Below are 23,830 nucleotides of genomic sequence, written 5' to 3' on the forward strand. Positions count from 1 at the left end.
ATATATATATACATATACATATATATATATATATATGTATATGTATATATATATGAACAGCATCCATGAGCTGTCAGAGCGGCTCTGGCTAAACTCATCAACCCAAAAGTGGAGCCTGTTCCTATCCCTGCATTTGTCACAGTGAAAGTCTCTGAGAAGTGTAGAAGAAACCTGGACGTAGATTGACAGCTCTCAGCAGAACTGCAGTTAGAGCAATTTTAGGAACTGTGGCTTGAGTATTTTAGAAACTACCGCACCGTGACGTCGAAAACAGTCTGCACTGGATCAGAGTTTCCGGCCCAACTCATCCCCACACACACACACACCCACCCACTCCATCTCTTAGTGCCAGTTCTGTCCTGGTACACCCTCCGCCTCATCACCTCTTCCTCCTCCCTGAAAACCGCTCACACCACAAGTTGTTTCAGTAGAGCACAGCGCGGCCTGAAAATAGAAGGGTTAAACATAGAGGTCATGGTTTCTCAATGAGTATAACTGAGGCATTTATGTGTTTTTGTGCATGTTGGAAACAAGGGGGGAGAGAGAGAAAGAAAAAGTCATTTGAGAGAAAATGACCGGTGAGGAAAAACACAATCACGTCCAATATTGTTTCTGTTTTATTAACCCTTATTTCTCAAAGGTCAGATAAAGTGTTGATCAAAGTTGCCGTGGCGACTCGGTTTATGAAATAGCGGCCCCTGTGAAATCACCGTTTATTAAAAACATACGTAAATCGTCAGACGTGAGGACGTCCCAGGAGACAAATGTCAAACTAGTCACCAGAAAAAACACCACATTATGTTGCCCTTATGTAAACCCCTGCAAACCACACACTTACATGAGATCATGCTTTTTTTTTTTTTTTACAAACACCGTTTCCAGATAAGTTCAACTCCAAACTGAGGCCCGCAGATCAGTCGGACAAAAGCTCGGACAGAGTCGGAGTCAGACTGAAACGCTAAAAGTTAGAATTGCAAATAGACATGTAGAGAAGGAAGACAGCGGTGCGTGTGTGTGTGTGCATCATTGTGTGTATGTAGCATCCCAAGCATCTCATTTGTTTTATGGCTCACAGATGTTGCAAAGCACTCACCTTCAAAAGACAGTAAAAGTTCAGCAGCTGTTGAAAAACTGGAAGAAAAACTTTTTTCTTGTGCTCGTACAGATAAACAAAGCTGCCGTGATGACAGAAAGTAAACACTTTGAGTTTGATCGGCCGATCTCTGAGACTCTGATGCTTTGCTTGATTACAATCAAAGCCATTATTTAGGGGTAACGTCACATTTAAAATCCCCCTTGTGGTCATTAGACAAAACACTCAAAGACATTTCTTGTCTTTTGTGTGTGTGTGTGTGTGTGTGTGTGTGAGCACAGTTCTGCCCCACAGGGAGCTAAGTGCCAGGTCAGAGTCAGTAGCTGAGTGATTCTGTCAGCCTACTAATCCGTGCTGGATTACACTGAAGTGGGCCCCTGAGGTTTTCCCCTCCGACATCAGCTCAGTTATGGTTAAAATATCACACAGTAGTTGTTCTTCCATCGCCCCCCCACGCCCCCTTTGCTGTACTTAGAGTAATACTAAAACTGCGAAGACCTGTATATCATACCTCAGAACTTAAATCAGCGGTCCCCAACCTTTTTGGTACCAAGGACCAGTCGGCCAGTATTAGCCATTACTGTGGACCAGTAATACTGTAGTCGGCCAGTATTAGCCATTACTGTGGCAAAAAAATCGTTGAAGGATTATTAAATTTTCAAAAAATTCTGTTAGTATATTTAGAGTCTGAATGAACAATTTGGAAACACTGACAGATTATCTTTGAATGGAAAAAAATTAAAGGGATATGACTGGATTAAATTAGTAAAATTGAAGTACAATTTTTCACTGTGTCCCACTGGGACCCGGTGCCAAATGACCTACGGACTGGCACTGCTCCCCGGACCAGGGGTTGGGGACCCCTAATTTACAATCTAGTATCATTTGATAAAACATCACAGACATTTAAAATTCATCAATTGGGCCCGATTAAAACCCCTAGTGGACTGTTTTTTTACCCACGGGCCCTATGTTTGGCAGCATTGTTTAAATGTTTCAGGTTGTACATTTCGTAATGGTTGGGAAACATTGTGTTAAGATCAAAAAATTAGCTTTTGCTACCAGAGGTCATGTGAGATCATGTTACATGTAACGTAGTTTCTAACAGTAGAGAAAATAAACAGTAACATACTGTATTTGCTCCAGTTCTGTCAAATGAAGTGTCCTGGTTTGACAGTTGTAGTCAGCGAAATGGTGAGAATCCTGGAAGTGGGGCGTTGACTTTCCCTGGCAGTTAATCTGCAAAGAAAATACAAATAAAAATTGTTCATGTCATGATGATTTGATGTGAAACGAAATACGAGAAATAAGATGAGAAATACAAATGTTGATTGTATTATTCAACATTCATTTAAAACTGTAACTGAGACAAGAATTCGGTCTGGGACGTGTCATGGAGTGAGAGAAAAAAAGTCTAAAACAAGCTTGGGATTAAACAGCTGAACTCTGGGTTGGAAGAACAACAGCTTTACCTATTAGGAAGCAATCTCATGATTTATCGTCACATTCTTCCTTTTTGATTTGTTATTTTGTGGAAAACGAACCAGTACAAGAAAAATGAGGTTCACTGACATTGAGTCCAACAATGGACAGGGAAAAAAAATACTTCCACCACTCAATGTTGTAATGTTCTTGTCACCAAACTGGTTCGATGGACCTTTCATAAGTTCCACTGCGGTTGGAACACGAGGTCAGGGATGGTCCAGTGGAAGGTGCCGCTCACACCAAGCCCTACTCCGCAGTGGTGAGGGCCTGGAAGTTCTCAGCAGTTTTGGCCGCCGGATCAGTACGGATCACCTTAAAGACTTAGTCATAAGTATATCTGCCAACAATGAAGGCTAATACAACTCTGTGTGAGGTCACCATCGTGCAGATGGTACGAAGACAAAGACATTTTCCCGACACGAGTATTTTAAGCATAAATTCATATGAGTCATGAAGTACTAAAGTTACCGTTTGGTCAACAAGTAAAGTAATTGGTTTACTCAGTACAAAGGGGTCCTTGGTTTACGACGTCCTCAACCTACGGTGTTTCATAAATTTATTTTGGTGTTTCATGGTTACGTCGTCATCTATCATAAATTTATTAAAAAAGTTGCATGCTATTATTCTGTCGTACTGCGTTAAAACTCGCCAACTAGTTAGCATGGCAACTAGTTAAAGAACTAGTCGTACTGCGTTAAAACTCACCAACTAGTCAGCATGGCAACTAGTTGGTAAGCGGAGCATACAAATACATCGTCGCGTGGCGCGTACGCTGAAGACAGCTTTGCTTACATTTGCCGGTTGTACACCCTACCTTGGATTGTGCTACATTTGTTTTGTTTTTTTGTGGGTTTTTTGCCCTTCGTTATGGCTCCCAGGTATAAGTCAGACTCTTCTGTTTTTATGTCCTAGTTTTTGATGACCGCCATGTTAGCATATTCAAGTGACAAAGGTACTTAAGTGTTCTCTTTCACTTCGTCCACGTCGCATCAGAAGCTTTGTTCGCGCAACCTGATATTAAATCGCGTGTTGTCGCGTCATTTTACATGTTTATGTGGAACTGCAGCTCAATCTACGCATATAACTTTTACGGAAAATCAAGTGATGTCGCACCAGGGGAACAGAACTGCGACATAAGTTAAGGACCTTTTACGTACCTGTATGATAATATAAAATGAATTTGGTGCAGATTTGTGAAGACATTTTTTTTCCCTTGTCCCAGTTTGGAGCTGTAATTCATTGAACTTACATTCACCCGCTGCTGCTGTTTTTGGGCACAGAGACCAGGAGTGCAGTCCCCTGTGTGTGTTACTCAGGTTTTGAATAAATACTTTATTCAGGACCAGTTAAAAACTCAGACCAAAACTAAACTTTTAGAAGTCAAATAAATGTAGAAAAACAAAAACAAGCCAACGAAACCATTTGTGGTATAATATATAAAAAAAAACATTGTAACTGCACGAACGCGTGAAGGTGCGATACTTAAAGCTGGTACTTTGCCAGTACTAGAGTAAAGGCAAAGTTAGCGTAAAATTAAAAATGACTATTTCTCCACTTCTCCAGGTGATAGACACCCAGGGCTGTAGCGTCCTGTTTAATAGGCACTTAAGGGGAAAAAAAACTGTTAAAAGAGGGGCTCTTACACTCGGTCTTTGTGGGGACGGGATCCCCCCGGTGCAGACAGGGAAAAAATGGAAAAGTTGGAATACACAGGTAATGTCCTGCAAGAGCCAAAAAAACTTTCACCTTTTCTGAAGGTGACTATAGCTCTGTGAGAGTCTGTCTGCCTGTGGAACATTTACACTTCCTATTGGCTTTGACTTTTCTCAGAGGGAGAGGAAACTCAGAAAAGGCCACATTATTCCCACATACGGTATTGTATGTACTGTAGTGTTTATGTGTCAGGTTATTGGCATAGACAGTTAAAAAAAAAAGGTAGCTGCATTTTACAAGTAATTCCATCATCTGGGTTTTTACCCCACACCTGCAGCCGCAGACTGAAAAGGTGATTTTGAATTTTTTCTTTTAAGCCAGATTTTATTTGGTGACAAATGTTGTTCCATCACTGACGTTTTTTGGCCGATGACCCCATTTTAACATCACAGATTTCTGGCGACCCCAGATGACACTTGTAAAATCCAGACTGAAGGAAACCTTCGTCAGATTCTCTCTGTCTTTCTTATGAATGTTTCTCAATTCTTTCCATGTTATTTTCTGTTGTTCTCTATTGATCGCAAGTTTGTGTTCGAGGCGCAAGTACTCACCTAGCTGTAGCTTGTGAAGTCACGGTTAGGTTGGTGAGGATCCTTCAGCTCCTCTCGCTTCCCAAAGGTCTCTCATTGTCCACTGGTTACTGTTCTTCTTCCTCTTCCATTGTCCTTTTTCGTTGTTTCCTCAACCGACCGTCGTCCTGATGTCCCTTGGGGCACGGGCGCAGCGTATCATGCAACCAATGATGTCGTTGTTCTGTTGTCTGTCGTAGCTCACATTTAGGAAATTTGATGGGTGTCGTAACATGCGGAGACAGAATTAGACATTATCAAATCAATAATGTAGCGAATGCAGCAGTTGGACGACTGGATTGAGCAAAGGATGATGAAGGTGAAGAACAAGAGGGAGATCCCAGAGAAGATTCACCGATGTAGTGAGGGAGGACATTAGGCTTGGTGAGGTGAGGAGACAGACAGTCGACTGCGTTGACTCTTAAAGCAGAGTTTCTGACTTGACCTTATTAAAGGAAAAAAGCCAATGAGGAACTCTTTTCTCACGGTCTGAAACGACGAGGTGAAAATGGGAAAACAGCAGATAAAAAAGAGGGATGAAATTGCCGAACAGTCGTTCTGTAAGTAAGGCCATGCTGCAGCTCTTTCGGTAGAATCATTTCCTCCGCGGACAACGTCAAGGTCAAACAACGGTTAGCAAAACTATGCTTTTGATTAGATCCAAATACCACAAGTTTTCCCTTCATAATTCAGATCACATTGAAAAATATGCAACAACTGTCTGTCAGGCTGTCAACGTGTGTTGCTCCTGAAGCAGGGATGTTGTTTATAGTCGGGGGGAAAATCAGTTGCGAGCGGTGTTGCACAACTGGTTACTCGTCGACGTTTGCATTTTCGCTGTTTGTAAATGTGCAGTTTCTTCTGGGTACGGGGCCGCCTGCGGGTGTTTATGTGTAAAGAGAGGGCGGCAGCGGAGAGCCGGGGCTAACCTGTCCGTACAGATGAGGGTTGGCACGCGACTTCCAAACACCACATAATTCAACAGCTCATTTGCTGCTCTGCCTTAGCCTGCTTTACCGCCGATGTCATCAATCTCTGCGAGCCGGTCGTGCCATAAATATGCCACATTTCAGTCTTCGACATGACGAAAATCTGACAAATTATAGCTCAGCATGTGGAGCCATAAAAACACATCTATTCATTGCAGCCTTAATTAGCTTGTTCTCCAAAGCCTCCAAATCAAACAATTAAGATCACTTAATCATATTAGAACGCAGAAATATTTCGAGCAATAATTTGCCTGCTATAATTAGATACGCATGCAATGGAAAAAATATTTTTTTTACATGAGCCGTGTTTTGGAGATATCTATATGTGGTTTATGTTCTATGCTCTATGCTAATGGTAGCTCGGTGACCTACTGCGTGGCACTGAGTAACTTCTGTGCTCAGTGAGTGAGTGAGTGAGTGAGGGGCTGTTCACTGATCCAGCTCACATCAAAGCTGATGGAAGCCTGGCTCCAGGCCCAGCATCATGACAGACTGGCGGGAAGCCCAGAAACTCAAGTCCCTGGATCAAGGCCTACAGGCCCGGGGCAGGAGGTTGACAGGACTCCGACTATAAGGCCCTGATGAATGGGTTCTGGCACCCCACTGGTAATGTGTGCGTGTGTGTTTGTGTGTGGATATGTACATAAAAATGGCTCTCCACCGCAACCCCCACCCCCCGCCCCCTTCTGAAGCGTGACTGAAGTTACAGGCCGCATTTAATGACAACATGTTCTTCACAATCAAATGCATTTAGATCCAAATCGTAGATACAGTGATTTAAGCAAATCCTCGTTAAAAGCTACAGAGGATTATATCCCCAAATGTTACAAATCCCCATTTTAAGATAGTTGGTATGCTTCTAAATTTGTAGCAAGTGAAGTCTGTGGTTTGGAGTTGAATTCACTAAAATCCATATGAAACAAACAGAAGGATATAGAAAATATCTGTAGTCTTTACCCTGATAAACTGTGTTGAACCTATTTTTAAAAACGATCCACTATCCAACACTGAGACCATTGAGGGGGCAGAAACAGGATTACCACTGGTTTCCATCCACCTCTTTAAAATGACTATTATTTATGGCCATTCTTTTTGTCAACATCTGAGTCCCTTTTATATGAAACCTCTAAATATCTCTTTTTGTGTATCAGTCGCATTTCTTCGAACTGTGACCTCCGAACCTTGATACTATGGGATGAAAACAAATACCGTGACACAAGTAGTACCAACAAAAACACAAAGTAGCCAACAAAAAAAACGTCGGCCGAAGCACAAACCTATGGTTCTCAGTCCTACCTATCTGACCTACACACCAACCAACGGGCATACCGATTACTAATATGATACTTCTTAAAGTTTGGTTTTGTAATGAAATATACAGTGAACTGGAAGGCAGTGGTATATAAAGTCTATTGGCCTATGAAAACACCTGTTGCATTCAGCTAACACCAGCTGATTGGTGCTCAACAGGATGTAGTGAAAAGCCAAAAAAGTGTCGTTACTGCATTAAATTTACCTTCAAACAAGTGAGTCTCAAAAAACCATAGTCATTGACCATTAAAAGAAAATTGAAACATGGATGACGTTTCCATTGTTGTTGTCTCTTGAATGATCGCAGGTGCAAAGATCTGGATAATGTTTCCGCACATTAAATTCACGTTAGTCTTTAATGTAGTGGTTCCCGACCTCTTTTGGCTTGTGACCCCATTTTGACATCGCAGATTTTGGTGACCCTAGAGACGAATTTTATCTTCAGTCACGTGATCTCAGTAGTAAGTGAAGATTCGCCAGCTGAGATATTTTTCTATACCGTATTTTATGTGAACTTGATTCACAGTTATGAAAGTAAAGACACGTATTTAAGATGATGTGCTTTTATATATACATGTATATTATATCATATATATTTATTGTTAGAAAAATATATTTTTTTATCAGTAATTACTTTTTATCAATTACTAGACATTTCAGGTGACCCTATTTGAATTCCAGGTGTCCCAATATGGGGACGCGACCCCAAGGTTAAAAAGCAAACTTTAATGCAGTGACGACTGTCATTAGTCATTAGGGTCTAGGTGTCTGTGGGCATCACACTAACATTAAATTACATGAGAACAATACTATCAAAGTGTAGGGTCGATCACATTGAGCAGCAGTCACAAGCCCATCTTTAGATGACTACGATCACGATAATGACCTGTAAACCTGTTACCAGTAACCTGTTACTGGCTAACTGTGATTATTACTGGTCCGATCTCTTCCTTTTCATTTGATTATTTTTCCCCCTAAAATCTTAGATCTGTTAAAAGTGAAGTAAGATTTAAAAACTTAGAGTTTAGTTACTGCATAAGAGTTTGTAAAGTGTAGATGGCGATGGTATAATCTAAAAATATGTAACCAGGACCAGTGGATACGCATCTGGTTTAGTTTGTCATCGTTCCATGAAAAAAAAAAAAACAGAGAGAATAAACTTTCACTTTACATAAGCACACATGGGCCTATTTTTAGACATTTGTGAGGGTGGATTCAATTACTACTAATAGGCAGTGAAAACACATTCTGACTCAAACCGTAAACAGTTCAAAGTTAAAGGACCCTTTCATTGTCTCGCTGGACGTCCGAGGTACTTCACAGTACACTTACGTACAGTATTTATGCAGCACATTTTACGAGTATCATTTCATCATTCACATGCTGTCAACAGCCTACTGACACCAGACCAGCCTCATTTATTTTATGTTGTTTTTTAACTCTCCCTCTTGTCCTTCGCAAGAGTGTCCTCACACCGGGTTTGCATCTTGTCCCAGAATCAGAGTATGAGGAAAAGTTAGCAAAAGCCGTGCAGTACAGGAGCACACACACACACACAAAAGGCATATTATCAGCCACCAAGTCATCAAGACCCAAAGCACAATACAAGGGTTAGAATTGTAAATTTAGATCTTGGTGTTGTAGTGACCAAAACTAAACAGCAGGGGTGTCCAAAGTTTTCTTTTGAACCATTAAAATGAATTGGAAATTAACATTTTTTGTGTTATTTTATAACAAAGGGCATGGGCCACGGTTCACAAATCGCCCTCAGGCCAGACTTTGGACATGACAGGCGAGAGGGCCTTTACAAAGTTAAAATGTTTTGATTGGTCACATCATCTAACAGAGAAACATATGCATCATCCTTTTTACAACAGAAACAACCAAATACATTTGTCAGTCTGTGTGCTGTGACAAGCACCATATTTACACCAGGACACAGAGCAGACGCAGCACAAGCCTCCGTCCTCCAGAGATGGAAAACATTATTCACCACTGACCTACAGAGCGGTGATGTGCCTTTGAATCCAGAACATCCATGTATACTGTACTCTGACTCTCATGTAGCCTGGCTTGAAGTCAGAGCATGGATAAGCCTGTTATCTCATTTATGGAAAATACTGATCTTATATACCTCACATAGTCACTTGGAATGGTCAGAGATTTTCCACTGAGGCCGGTCGTTCAGAAACGGAAGCAGATTTCACAACACGAAACAGCGGCGGGCACAGAAATCCCGTTTGACTTCTGTTTGACTTTCAGATGCTAAATATAACATACATGAAACGTTGTTTGTTATTCCCTGGAGCACATTCGTCTCCAGCGATTTTCATCTCCGAGCATTAACCCTGTTTTCGTGTAGGAGATTAATGCGGATTTGCCTAATGGAAAATGTAACAACGACAAGCAAAAATGTAAGTAAATGTCATGTTGAAAAATACTGAGAAACTTACTTTGGCTTAAGAAGCCCAAGCAAGTTTATGGCCAATTCTAATTTCTCATTTTAATCCTAAACATTATACTTCATTCCATTGAACTGGATAAAGGCAGAGATCCAACGCTAACTAATACACATGTGCAAGAATGCAGGATGTGAGTATTAGTATCTTCAGACATGAAATCATTAAAAAGAATGTCGCAGACACATTGTGAGGAGTGGCTTTATAAAACCAGGAGGACAGATTCGCAGTGAACCGAGGTCTGCAGCCGACATTCAACCATATAAAGTCTAAAAAAGGTGGCACCATCCGCTCAGTGGCACGCTGGCCGTGCGAGCAGTGGAGCATGTTAGCTGTGGTTCTGTCTGCCGTGTGTCTGCAGTCTATGGTGAGATGGGTCACTGACGACCTGTCCTACCAACGCACGCTGAGGCTCTCTTTTTAAAGCAAGCAATAAAAACTAAAAAAAGACTTACTCCGTACAAAAAAAAACATGGTAAATGCACGCTAGCTAGTGACTGAGTTGGTTGGACTGATGAAAAAGTACCAGAATAAGATGGCAGATAGTTGTTAGTTTGGTGGGGGGTATGTGGTTAGGTACGTAGGAAGGAAGTTTGGACTGGTAGAAAAGTGCTCTGATAGAAATAAGTAAATAAGTAGATTGCTTTAAAAGTGGCTAACTTTGCGAGGCATGTGTAACGGTTGGAAGTGTGGTAATGACGGGTAGTCAGGATGAGGTTTTCAGATACTGTAGGTCAGATAGGTATGTTGGTTGGGACTGAGAGCCATAGGTTTGTATTTAGATAGATTGGCCCATGTATATTTGTTGGTAGGTACTACTAGATTTTGTCCCAAACAGTCTTAAAAAAACACCTTCACAGGTCAGAGCATTTTAAATACCTGATTATATGAGTAGATATCTACAACAAACACAGAAAAAAAACAAACAACCAAGTAGCAAATACCACATAACCTGCCGATACAAAAAGTTTTGGAACCATTGCTTTAAGGATTTACGGGAGTTCCCAAACTTTCTCATGTCAAGACCCCCACCAAATAGCATTAGCTTCTGGCTGGTGACCCCCTTTGCAAATCCACAGATGGCGCGAGCTAGCTCCTGTACACAGCTTAATAACAGGCACAAACCACTAGGTCTACAAAGAATATGACGTCATCACGACACAGTTGCTAAGTTCCAGCTGTCACAGGAGGTGCGTTCAGGTACAAAGTTCCGAACCTTGAGAATCCTACAATTACTGCATTTTACGTGTTGTACCGTGCAGGACAAATGGTTAGAGAACGAAAAAAAAACTTTCAACTTCTTTCTTATTTCTGAGGACTCCTTAGTGCCCCCTGGCGGCCTCCACTGCTCTAATCGCCTGAAATGCATGCAAATACGATGGAGATAAGACAAGATGGACGGGACCCAAAAAGACGTCGAGGTAAACAAAAACTCTTTGTGTTGTACACAGAGAGTGTTTTGTGCTTCATGTCTGCATGCCTTGGCTGGACTGTCCCTGGGACGGGTGACTGGTTTTTACAGGTCTGCCTCCAGTTGCAGTTGCAGTTGGAGAGTGGGCAGAACATGGGGATCATGAAGTCATGGTGGAAACTGTTTTCCCTGGGAAGTTCTCCGTGTGGGGCCTTCTGATTTCATAGGATGTCTGAGACTCAGGACGGCTCAGGGAATTGAACCGTCACAGTCTACAGACGCAGACTCGGGTTCGGCTGTGGAAACTGTTCTCTGTGTTTGAACAGTCCACAGTTCAACAGACCGCGATGTCCACCGTGTTGCTTTAGAGTCGACCAATCAGATGAGCACAGCCCGTGGCATTCACCCATCAGTACAGCTTCTGTACTTGTTTCAACTGTCCTGTTGTATACTATCCTGGAGTCGGGGGGCGCTGTGGCCCAAACTGAAAGTTCCATTTCTGTCCTNCCTGCTCCCATTCTGTCCTGTCACTTTAAATTCTCTCTGATGCGATTCACTCTTCGCTCTTCTCCCATTGTTGTTTATTCTTACGTCAGTTATATTCTACTTCAAAGTCCGACCCTGTGTTCTTTTCTCTTCCTAACCTTTTGTATCCTGTCCCCTATTGTCTTTCTTTCTCTCTTTCTTTTATCCTTTCATCCTTCGTTCTTTCTCTCTTTCTTTTATTCTTCATCCTTCCTTACATCTTCCTTCTTACTTTCTTTCTTGCTTTCTATCTTTATCTATTTCTTTCTTTTATCCTTCATGCTTTCTTTCATCCTTTGTTCTTTCTTCCTTTCTTTCTTTCATCCTTCATCATTTCTTTCTCTCTCTCTTTCTTTTTTTCATCCTTTGTTCTTTCTTTTTCTTCTTTCTTTCTACCTTTGTTCTTTCTTCCTTCCTTTCCCTTCCTTCTCTCCCTCACTCCACGGACGACAGTCAGCGTAACCGCTCATGAAACTCTATCTAAACCACATTGTTGGCCCTCTCCAAGCCTTTGGTGTCTGAACAGTGAATCTGGAGACCAAAAGACAAAAGTAGACAGGGTGAAGGTGAAGACAGGAGACCAACGTGCTTGTCTTCACCACCGCGGTAAAATATGACCGTGTTCCCCTGAGCGCAGACGCTTTGGGGAGAACACAAATCACCGTGCCGCAAAGATAGAAGAACGCAGACACGCACACACACGGAGGGAACGCAGACGTGGGATGAGTCTATAGGTCTGGACTGAAGAGAGAAGTCTGTGTCAGTGGTTCAGACTGCAGAGGAAGCCGTGGTGAGGGTAATTACACCGAGCATTAAGGTACACACCACTGTAAAGACCTGGCTCTGCCTTTTTAGAGATGAAGCTGTGGAAGCTGCTGCTGGAGGAGGAGAAGGGATTGTCTGACGTCGTCACGGGAGATAAATGAGCAGGAGAAGACGGAGAAGCAGCCATTGGCTGTGTCTTCTCAGAGCAACGCGAGCTTAAATCAACAAACAGCAGCGCAGTCGGCAGGGATGAGAGACTGAGTGGAGACGGCATGTAATAATATAATAATAATAATTATTATTATTATATGATGATAATAATGACAATAATAATAACAATAATTATAATAATGATGATAATAATAATAATAATAATTGTTATTATCATCTAGATAATGATTTATATTGTTATTGTTATCATTGCTAATCATAACAACAGTAATATTATTTATATTATATATTATATATATTAATAAGTATTAATAATAATAATTTGATTTGATCTATTTTCAATACATTTTTACCATTCACTGGCCTACATTTTTTATTCTCATTGCGTTAATATTTAGCTATTTCTGCTATGCTAACATAATTACCTCCCACAGATTGTGTCGTTTGTTTTTGTTATAGTTTGTCATACCGTTTGTCACAGCATAATCCTTTCATTTGAATGTACCATTCAACAAAATGTTATGTAAATTACTCTCATTTAATTATGCTAATGAACTTTGTAACGACTATTTCTATTTAACTTACACTTGGCGTAATTTCATTTCATTTCAGTTTTTTCTCTAATCTTCATTCGTTCATTGACGGTAGGTCTACGTTTCGGCCTCTTTTATTTAAGTAATTGAACTCATTTGTTTCTCCATTCAGTTGATGTAATTGTTTGAGATTTTTGGTCGTATTACTTACTATATTACTTTTAGCTACAGTATTTTTTGGTCTGAAATGTATTAATTAAAAAAACATTCCCTTTCCTGTATTACTGTCCTACTTTGGCCAAGTCAGATTTTATGTTTTTAGTTAACCTAAAGCCAGGTTTAAGTTTTAAGTTTAAGTTCTGTTATGTTTTACACTGAATTTTTATTTGTTATGATTCTTACACTTTAAACTCCATATTTTCATCTTTTTATGAATTTTGTCCCAAAGTTCACAAGAAAGTAAACTTTTGTTTTTAAATCTAACAACATTTTCAGTTAAAAACCCCTTTTGCGATACATGAATTAAACATGTTAGGAGAGCATTGCAATTCTATGTCACTTTATTAATATTCTGTATTGAATCCTTTTGAACCCCCCCCCCAAAAAAAAAAAAACTGTAGACACATCTGTGTGATGCAGTAAGTGAAATGGTATGAGCAGTGACGGATTTAAAGTGACAGGAGGGAAATGGAAAAACAGCGCGGCCACATATAAAAGCACAGTTCCTGGCTGCGGACTCGCTCAGGTACACAAAGTTGTTTCTTTCTCTCTTTTTTTTTTTTCAAAGTTTGTACAGTACACACATCAAAAAGAGGCTTAATTTGTTTGGATTGCGTTGCAAAAAATATGACGTGTGGGGATTAAAGCTGTGTGCGCTGCACAGAAAATTCCGACCGCGGTTTATTTAGTCTACTCGGCTTTTGTTTTGGGAAAACTCGGAAAATGAGTTTACAGAGTGAGAAAATTTAGGAGTGTTTCGACCAGGAACGAGTATAAACACGTTGGGTCTGGATCTCGGTCATGAAAGGCTGCGAGGCTGTATTTCTGCTGGGCTGTGATAGGAATTATCTGTGGCGGTGTGGGGCTTTAGATCACACTCTCTTTCCTCCGTCCACTCTGGACTCCAGCAAATCACGCTCTGAGAAACGCCCGTATATATCTGTATGTGGAGCGTATTCCACATTTGTTTATTGATAGAGACCTGAGGTGAAAATTCCATATTTCTTTTATTACAAGTCGACTTGCTGAGAATGCGGCCTAAAACATCCCATATGCAGGCGTCTTTCATCTCTTTTTATATAAAGTGCTTTTGATTTATGAGCCCGCAATGTCTTTTTCCTGCATGAAATAAATTATGGAGGTGAATTCCAAAAAAAAAAAAAAGAAAAAAAAGAAGAGCGAACGAGAAAGAGAGAAAGGGAGGCAGAGAGACACGGGAGAAAAAGACGAGGGAAATCCTCAAAACCAGAGTCCGAGACCTCTGCCAAGTTTTTCTGGGAGGAAGAGTGTTTGGGGGCGTCCAGGTTTTTTTCTAAGAAGGTATGAATATGAGGGAGCGAGGGGGGACATGGGGGGACGTGGGGGGAGACAGCTCAGCCGTTTAACAGCTCCTCTGTTTATCTTTCTGCAGCGTTAGCTGAGAGATTAATGCGGGAAGTGGGTATACGGTAAACCGTTGCAAAAATAAACTCTGCAGAGTTTTATCACAGAACATCCTTCATGTTATGAAAACATGACATCTTAGGTGTTCAGCTGACACTCTTCATCCACAGCTGCCTGCAGACGAACGGCACCGACACCAGTTCTCACATAACGCGCACCTGAAGGCAAATATTGGGTTTGTATCTTTAGCTTTTCAGTTTTGTTTTCCAAAAATATCAGTGGCAATTTAAAAAAAAAGATGACTTGTTCTTGACACTTTAAGTAGTTGTTTGTTTTTATACAAACTTTACATGTAAATAAATACAAATTTCTAAGACATACGCTCTACCTCCTGAAAATGGGAACGGCAAACTTTACTGGAGAACTTGTGTATTTGTTCAGCCTAAACACAAAAATTAAAACCATGCAAACGTCTAAAACATGAGATCAGAGACAAAAGTTTACATGTGTAACATTGCGGTATGTCAAGGGTTCCCAACCACTGGGCTGCGGATCATTTGGTGCTGCACAGAAAGAATAAAGTTTAGAGTTTTATTTCGAATTTTCTTTTATTTGTGTTATTCTGTAAGGTACTTTATTTTGAAAAACATTACTTCTGTATGATTTTCTGCTCGGCTCTTGATTGGACAGGTTGGTAGGTTAGTTAGCATCCAATCCATCCATCTATCCATCCATTCATCTATCATCCATCCATTTCGACTTATGATTCTCATAAATTTCCAATTGTATTTTTTTTTTATTCTCACTGTAGCCCTAATACTGCGTCTAATACTACTATGGGATCATTCATTGAGAAAGTAAAAAAAAAAAATCTGTCTGATGTTTGAGTCCAAGTATTTGAAGTCTTTGCAGTGAAGCTCTGGAGGCAAGTACGTTGAAGTATCTCTACCTGGTGCTACCATTAGTTTGTACTGTGTCAGCTACTATTACTACAGTTCACCATGGTGATGTTTGTGTTCTTAAATATAGAAAAATGTCAGAGCAGGTTAGAGTTGGTGTGGAGTAACATAGCCTTCAGTTTAGTGTTACTTCTGACTCCAGACTGATGTCTGCCAGTGGATCATTTACCTCCACTTCACATTCTGACAGCCTAGCACAGAGGTATCAAAAATCAGCGATACACTCCTAATGAAAGTTCATGGAAAAACGCAGGGAGAAACGGAAAAAGTCAAAACACGATACATGAGAAATGAAGTGTTTTCACGATTTCTGTCCAGGAGAAAATGTGAATATTGTGGATACCAGCACAAATAATGGGGACAGTGTGTTCTGGAGTGGACTGTCAGAGCAGGACAGATCAGGTGAGGCAAAGAGTTTAACTCACAAATTACCTGAAAAGGCAGAACTGACAATTTAGAAACTTCTGGCAAAGGGTGAGCGCGGTTGGAAGAGTTGGGAGATGATGTATTACACAGTATGTCTGAGCGGGGATGTGATCCAACAACGTATCTTTGACAAACTCACAATCTTACAGCGATGCAGCTGCACTAGTTCACCGACAATCACACTCACTGCATGTTGATTGATGGATGGATGGATGGATGAATGGATGGATGGATGGATGGACGGACGGATGTATTGTAACTAAAAAAAATATATTTCGTGGACGGACGGATGGACGGCCGGCCGGACGGATGGATGGACGGACATACAGATGGATCGATCTGATATGACTTTATTAACCCATTTAAGGTCAATTTACGTCAATCAATTGAATATCTTTGGTCATTTTTTTGCCTTAGTAGAAAAGACAGTCTCATTGTAACTAAAAAAAATATATTTCACATACATTTACACTTGCACTTAACACTAATACAAATTAAGTAATCCACCTCGAGATGGCCGTTTTGATCGCAAATTTAAAAATTTGGGTGCAAAGACAAAGAAATGACTATGCTATGTTGATGACATGACGATGTGTATATGTCAGTTAATTAAATTAACACACACTGGATTCCCTTTTGATTGTGAACAAAGCACCTACAGAGTGCGTAGAAAATACGGAACTGAAAGTTATGAACAAACGTTTATCCGCTGTGTTTCAACTACTATGGGATTGTATAACAGGATTGAGCGGGAAACCGTAGTAGTGACCACAAAAAAGCCCTTTTTATAAGATAAATAGCTAACAGTCAGAGAATGAAAGACGACTAAGGGTGAAAGAGGTTCAAACCCAACAAAGAAAGATGAAAACCATTAGAGCTCGACCATAATTTGTCATCCATTTTTCTTGCTCTGTAAATCTTTACAATACTTCCAGAGGACCAGCATGTTCTGTGAGGCCGCAATAAAATTTAGCAGTTATTCCTAAATTCCTGTTACAATAAATATTGTGTGTTTTTTTAAGATAACACATCCACGAAGAAGGTTACAGTGTTCTTAGTCTACAGAGACTAAAATCGAACTCTCTCCGCTCACGAGTCTAGATAAATTATCTAAAGGTGTTTCTAAGTTCATTATTAAACGCAGTGTTTGATTTACATGCGTAGGATTTTGAATAGGGCTACGGTATGGTCACATTTGAGCAAACTCTACAGAAATGAAATACTACGATTTCGTGACTTTCCAGCCAACTTTATAGTTTATTGTAGTTTATTGACTGCCCTCAGCCCGTGTCAACGATCCAAACTTGGACGAGTTCATTCAAAAGCATCTTAAAGATGTTGTATCTGCAAATCAGAGAACAACATTCCTGAGGTCACCATGATCCTGGAATTCCACCGCCAAAATGTTATCACATGTCTCTGTGTCCGAGTGAATGTTTATACCAAAGTTCAAAGGATTCTCCCAAGGGTTTTCTGGAATATGTTCACGGATCACGGAACTGTGAACTCCGTGGCCACGGCGACAACGTTGTCCAGCTAATCTTTCTTCTTCCAGCTGCATACAGAGGCTGACACAGCAAATCATCTGCTGAAACTCTCAGCTTTAACAACCGCCATTGTCTCCTCCAGGAATCTGCCGGTGTCTATATTCATTTAATAAATCTAACACAGAACTGCCACTGATCCAAACCATCTCAAGTCTGTCTTACTTCACTTTGACACTTCCAGTGGGAAGTTCAGCTCTAACTCTGGTTCCCTCAGTTCAACTTCCTGTCTTTCAGACCTCGAGTCTTCACCGGGTCTCAAACCTACAGTAAAGGCAGCTGCAAGTACGACAGGGGAAAATAAGGGAATCCAGATCCCACGGTGCAACGTAACTCGATTTTCACTGTGTGTCCGAACTCACATACTGTACATCAGAACCTATGTCACAGCTACGTGTCCGAACTCACATACTGTACATCAGCACCTATGTCACAGCTAGGCTAAACAGAGACTTAGACTTTGGAGCAATAATGAAAGGAAAAAGGTTGCCAAAAAAAAACCAAACAGAAATACGTAACTTGTGGCGTACGACCAGTGAAATAAACAAAGCCAACTTCTGTATATAGCACCACAAATATATATGTACCGTATATAAACAGTGATTCCTCTCCTATCGCGGTAGTTGCGTTCCAAGACCCACCGTGAAAGGGGAAAAATCGCAAAGTAGAGGTGAGATTATTCTATTATTTACGTATATATTTACCCTTTACGAACCTCCCCCACACTGTTATCAACCCTCCCTAGGCTGTATTAGCCTTTCCCAGTGGAGTTGTAGAATGTCAACGCAGAGCGAAGTGAACGAGAGAGTGGCCAACAGACAAGGGGAGATGCTGAGAGATGCTACGATGCATGAGCCAATCAGCGTGAGGGACAGAAGAGCATGCTCAGTTAGCCAATAGTACACCGAGTACACATTGTATTAGCCAATAGTAGTTCCCTGGTCTGCCACTAGAACCAGAACCTCTGTTACAGCACATCATCAAATGTCATTTTTCCATCAAACATTTCATTGATGATTTTCTCTAGATATCAGCTACACAAGAACTCAAAAGTAGAAGGTGGAAAAAAAAGTTCAGCTTCAGGTCGCAGCTCTCACTGGCACATGCAGACTCCAAACATGTTCCTTGCAATTTATGCCTACACTCACCCTAAGTTCACCTTCACCCAGGGGCATAATTTACTTTTTTTTATCTTTGATGGAGACATCTGGGAAATGCTCAGTGCTCCTCAATTATGGTCTAATTCATGTTCACAACACACTGCAGGTACCGTGCATGACTCTGGCACCGGAGACAAATTAGCGGTATATAAATATAATTTCTAGGTGACAGAGCTGCACTCAGTTTGACATCCTGTAAAGACAGCTTTATTTTCCTGCGTGACTGTGACCAGAGGTTAAATTTAGGTTTTTGACTATTTTAGTAAAACTAGGGCAAGGTTTTTGAACGCAGTGTTTTTCAAACTTGAGGTCACGACTCCATGCGGGGTCGCCTGAAATGTCTTCAACAACTGTATTAGACAAAAAGCAGCATATAAAAATATCTGAACTGGCTCATCATGATTGACGGCTGCAATCACATGACAGCTACTTGCGTTCCCGTGCTTTAACATAGCAGTCAGAGGAGAACAACTAAAAACAGTTCCAAGAAACGAAGAAACCAACACTAACAAGTCACATGACAGCTACTTGCGTTCCCGTGAGAATAGAGAGAATAGAGTGTTTCCTCCAGTATAGATCAGGCATGGGCAAACTAAGGCTTGGGGGCCAGATGCGGTCCATTTAGCATTTTAACCTGGCCCACCAAAGTTTTCAAAAATATATAATTTATTTATAATATCATTATAGTTCTGCCTTTTCCCTGCAATACCCACGTTCCCCCAATAGATGGCGTATAAAATAATAACATAATTTTAGCATTTGAGCCTTTATGGATGACTTTTCCATGTCATCTATCTTAGTTCACACAAACGCTCCATCTATCTCCTCCTGACCCGGCCCTCCCCGTTCAATTTTAGAACAATTGTGGCCCGCAAGTCAAAAGTTTGCCCAAGCCTGGTATAGATCGACAAGCGTCTTTGGGGATTGCAGGAAATTTGTGATGTCAACATTTATGATGAGTATAAATGAGCAAACGAATCTCACTGATAGAGATACAAAATAAAATCTCAGGAAGGTTCGAGGCAGGAGGAAAGGATGGAAAATACCTGAGAAGGTTTTCAGCTTGGTAGAGGAGGACCTGAGGATACACGGTGTAAAAGTCGAGGAAGCCAAGAGTAGAGGAAGATGATCTGCAATAAGAGAAACATTCAGAGTAAGTTACACTCTATACACTCGACTAAGATGCTCCCCTCAAGGTAAAGTCACTGACCTCATGATTGGACTTTAGAAGATCCTCGGGAATTTATTTGGGGATATACCTTTGTTTGACAAAGGTATATCCAGGAACTCATCAGGATCATCTCACAGTGTGACAGTAGCTTGGATGTGATGATGACATTCAGAGGGTATAGATGAGGTTTTCCAGGGGAACCTGAGGGGATAAAAAATCCTTTTCTGTAGGGGAGGAAATAAGGTCAAGAACGAAGGGGACAAAATTTGACGACGGGGGTTCAAGAAAACCTTATGGAGAAAAAATACCACACACATGAATTAAAAAAAAACAAAACGATAAAACAACGGGAGTCAAACAAAGTCCAAAGAGTCGGAAATGGAAGAGGAGGAGGAGGAACATTAGGAAGAAATACAGTAGATGTTAGGACAATAAGATAAAAAGCAGAGAAAGAATGGTTTATTAGGAATTTACAGGCTGTTGGAGAAGAGGTGAAGGAGAACCGTGTCCGCAGATGTGGGGTTTTGGACTCGATCTGAACCAGGGTGGGTTTGCCGTGACACTAAAAGGACAGCGGTGTGTGTAAATGTGAAATTTATGAATCACATTTTATAAATCATGGCAGCATTCAGGAAAATCACAGCGGTTAGTCTCTTTTCTGGCAAAACAACACAGGGAAGCAGGGATTTTTCAATATGTGTGTGTTTTTAATGTCCCATCATTCAACAGTCCTTTCTCCCCCTTTTACTCTTTGGGTTTTTTTCGTCCGGCAGTATTTTACAACACACAGGAAATAAAAAAAATATCTGGATTACTGTAAACACACTATTTAGCACAGTGAATCAAACAGCAGTAGCTCAAAAGGTGGATTAGTGCCCCTGGTGGAGGATGTGTGGATGTGGTCGGTTCACATTTTTAATGTTCTCCCTAAAACTGTATGCAGTGGTTCATAGATTCAAAACAAGACAAAATGAAACGTTATGACATTGACTCCGCAATGAAAAATAAGTGGTGCTAACCATTTGCTAAAATGCCTTTTCAAATAAGTTTGAAATTCTAACATCGTGACAGCAGCCACTTCTATGTTCTCACCTCAGCCGGCGGTGATCTAAAGAAAACACGCATCATTAATGACATGCCTCGTACAGTGCACCCACTAATAAGCTGTAGGAGTGTTGAGTAATCATATACGCCAACACACAACATGCCTCTGAGCTGTACGATGTGATCATGACCTGAGTTTGTTACAGCATCGATTACTTTTTAATTAAAGTAACTTCAAGGAGGGTAATTGCAACAGTTAGAGGACTCTTACCTAGAACCTGGATCATCATCATCATCAATGTGAAATTGATATAGTATTGATGGAGTATTGATTACTCCCATAAAGTATTTATACTTAATATATGAAAAAAGTGCATCTATCTATCCATCCATCCATCCATCCATCCATCCATGCACACAGATATCTCACACAGCCGGTATAGTAGTGTAATCATAACCAAAAAAAAAGTTGGTGGTGAAGAGTAAGAGAGCTACAGTGATGTCAAGGCTCTTACAGTCAAGAGGGTAATGACGGGTGAGGATAAAGTGAGGAAGGGGGGAGGGAGGTGAGGAGGGATAAAAACACACACATCCATGCATGCACGCACCAGGGTATTTAAGTGTCACAGTGCTGCAGTGATTGCTCTGTCAGAGCCTGTGGTCGTAACTGTAGCCTCTCCTACGGCCATCGAAATGACTGGGGCCAGGAAACATGCGGCTCCTCGGTCGGGTCCAAGTGTGCAGGAACACAAATCGACACGGCCGTGAGCACTCGCATCCACATCTGATGATACACAAGTGTGCAACACAAACCATACAGACGCTCGTATTATCCAGACAAACCACAGCCTTAGCCTTTGACCATTTCTATATTGAACGCGGTCATGTGACTTCATGTAAGAATAAATGAAGGTTTAAGAAAGAGTAGGTAAAAAACAAAGAGCCATAGAGTCAGGGTGGTGAGTACACTTGCCTTACAGCATGCCCCTGGTGGTAAGAAATGGTCTTTCTGATAGAGTTTGCAGGTTCTTCCTCACTGTGGGTAAGGGGTTTTCTCCAGGGACCCCAGTCCAGGTCCTCCAACGACCCTGGAATCATAAACAGTAACATAGCAGTGATGCTGCCCTCTGTCAGAATTTTCCCTTTTTCTCTTTATTTCATGCAAGATATCAGGATCAGGTCATTTATTAAAAGTAATGTATCTGCAGGGGTCAGAAATGTCACTGAAAAAAATTAGCAGAGCTAATGTTTTTATAAAACAAAGTACAAGAAAGGAGGGCAATAAAGGAGGGCAAGGGTCACGAAAGAAAATGTACTACTGCGAATTAGGTTTTGTTTTTGTTTTTGTTTTATTATTTTGTCTTGTCTTAAATTTAAAGCAAAAACATGACCAGGTTCGCTGTTCGATTTTCTTAAATGAAATTAAACACAACCCGACCTTGTGCCTGGATCCAGGCTTGACCAGAGTCTCAGAATTGAAGTGAAGTTGTCCAGGCTCTGCCCCCTCTTGAGGACTGGACCTCTACTGGACCTAAAAAAGACAGCGCTAACCCAGAAAATGTTCCAAAAGCGGTAGGAGAAATCTGGGCGCACACACAAGTGTATACACACACACACACACGCACCACTGTGCCGGTAAGAGCTACCATTCAGACTTGCCCTCGCTGACTTCCAACTGAGGAACAGAGATACTAATCAAACATGACAGGTGGACACACACAGACAAACACACGCACGCCGTGTACATTTCAGACAAGCCATTTCACAACAAAAATAAAACACGGCATCAATTATCACATCAAAATTCAGCCTTCAGCGGCTCGGCGGGATTTATTACAGCACGGGCAGAGAGAAGGAACAGCGAATAATTACCAGCGCATTGATCGACCTCCAGCACAAACACACACTGATGCTGATGAGCCGGGATCTGTACACAACACCTGCAGCTGTTGAGATTTCTTTTTTTTAAATAAATCAGTTTTTGACAAACAGATTTCGTGTTTGAACTCCGAATTACCGTCGATCCTCGGGCCTCTGGGTACTGTTTCTAACCGGTGCTTACACGACAGAACTGCCTTTGCAAATAATACATTTTCAATCTGAAGATATTTTCTGAGACTAATTCATATAATTTATCCATGTCTACATACTGTACATGATCGGGAACAAGTTATTTTTGTCCGGGCACGTGAAACAATGAACTGTAGGACCGAGCGTGTAGGTAGTTTTCTCTTTAAAGTGAGCGTGACCTTCAGTTGCTTCAGGAGATTATGACTGTAAAATGAAATCAAACAACGAAAACAACCAGCTGACTATTGTTTGGAATAAAAAGTCAAACACTCCAGGCCGGCCCGGCCCAGTGTTTCTACGAGCCTGGTCCACCGCAGCACCTCAAACCACTCACTGGCCTCGGCACACAGGGCCGCCAGTTGGTGGGCCGTCCATGACGGGGTCCTGTAGAGGGAGTCAGAACTGTGGCACGCAGCACCGGGGCAAATGGTTTTTGTAAAATTCCAACACGTATAAGTTTTGGATATTTAGCCAAAAAGAAGGAGTAAAAAAAAAAAAAAAACAGGCTGCATGAATGAGCTTGTTACAGGTTTGGGCCGTGTAGGTGGCCGACACCGACAAAAAAAAAGAAGAAGCAAAAACTCTTGTTACAGGTTTGGGCCGTGTAGGTGGTCGACACCGACAAAAAAAAAAAAGAAGAAGCAAAAACTATGCACTTAAACAAACTCACTGATTTTTAGGGAGTATTAAAAAGGAAAAGCGAGTGTACCATGTGGACTCAAAAAGGAGAGGTCATGTTTTAGCGAACCATGTCCCTTAAAGGTCCATTCCATATTCCAATTGTTACAAGCTGAAGTATATTTTACTAAAGAAAAGTTGCAAGGAGAAAG

General features: G+C 41.1%; 1 long non-coding RNA gene across 3 annotated transcripts; it reads right to left on the minus strand.

Annotated features, from left to right (window-relative positions):
• Window positions 1–60: 60 nt before the first annotated feature.
• On the minus strand, window positions 61–23,576 carry LOC103384647 (uncharacterized). Of its 3 annotated transcripts, XR_522122.2 has the most exons (7): window positions 22,369–23,576; window positions 21,539–22,018; window positions 19,926–20,087; window positions 19,762–19,845; window positions 4,843–5,051; window positions 2,226–2,332; window positions 61–444 (listed from the first exon to the last, which is right to left on the minus strand). It is a non-coding gene; the product is annotated as an uncharacterized LOC103384647 (long non-coding RNA). The 3 variants fall into 3 exon arrangements; XR_003050781.1 differs by having other exon boundaries at window positions 19,926–22,018; XR_522121.2 differs by having other exon boundaries at window positions 4,843–5,060; window positions 19,926–22,018.
• Window positions 23,577–23,830: the final 254 nt, after the last annotated feature.

This window comes from Cynoglossus semilaevis, chromosome 10 (assembly GCF_000523025.1).
Source record: "Cynoglossus semilaevis isolate Cse_v1.0 chromosome 10, Cse_v1.0, whole genome shotgun sequence".
NCBI classification, from domain to species: domain Eukaryota; kingdom Metazoa; phylum Chordata; class Actinopteri; order Pleuronectiformes; family Cynoglossidae; genus Cynoglossus; species Cynoglossus semilaevis.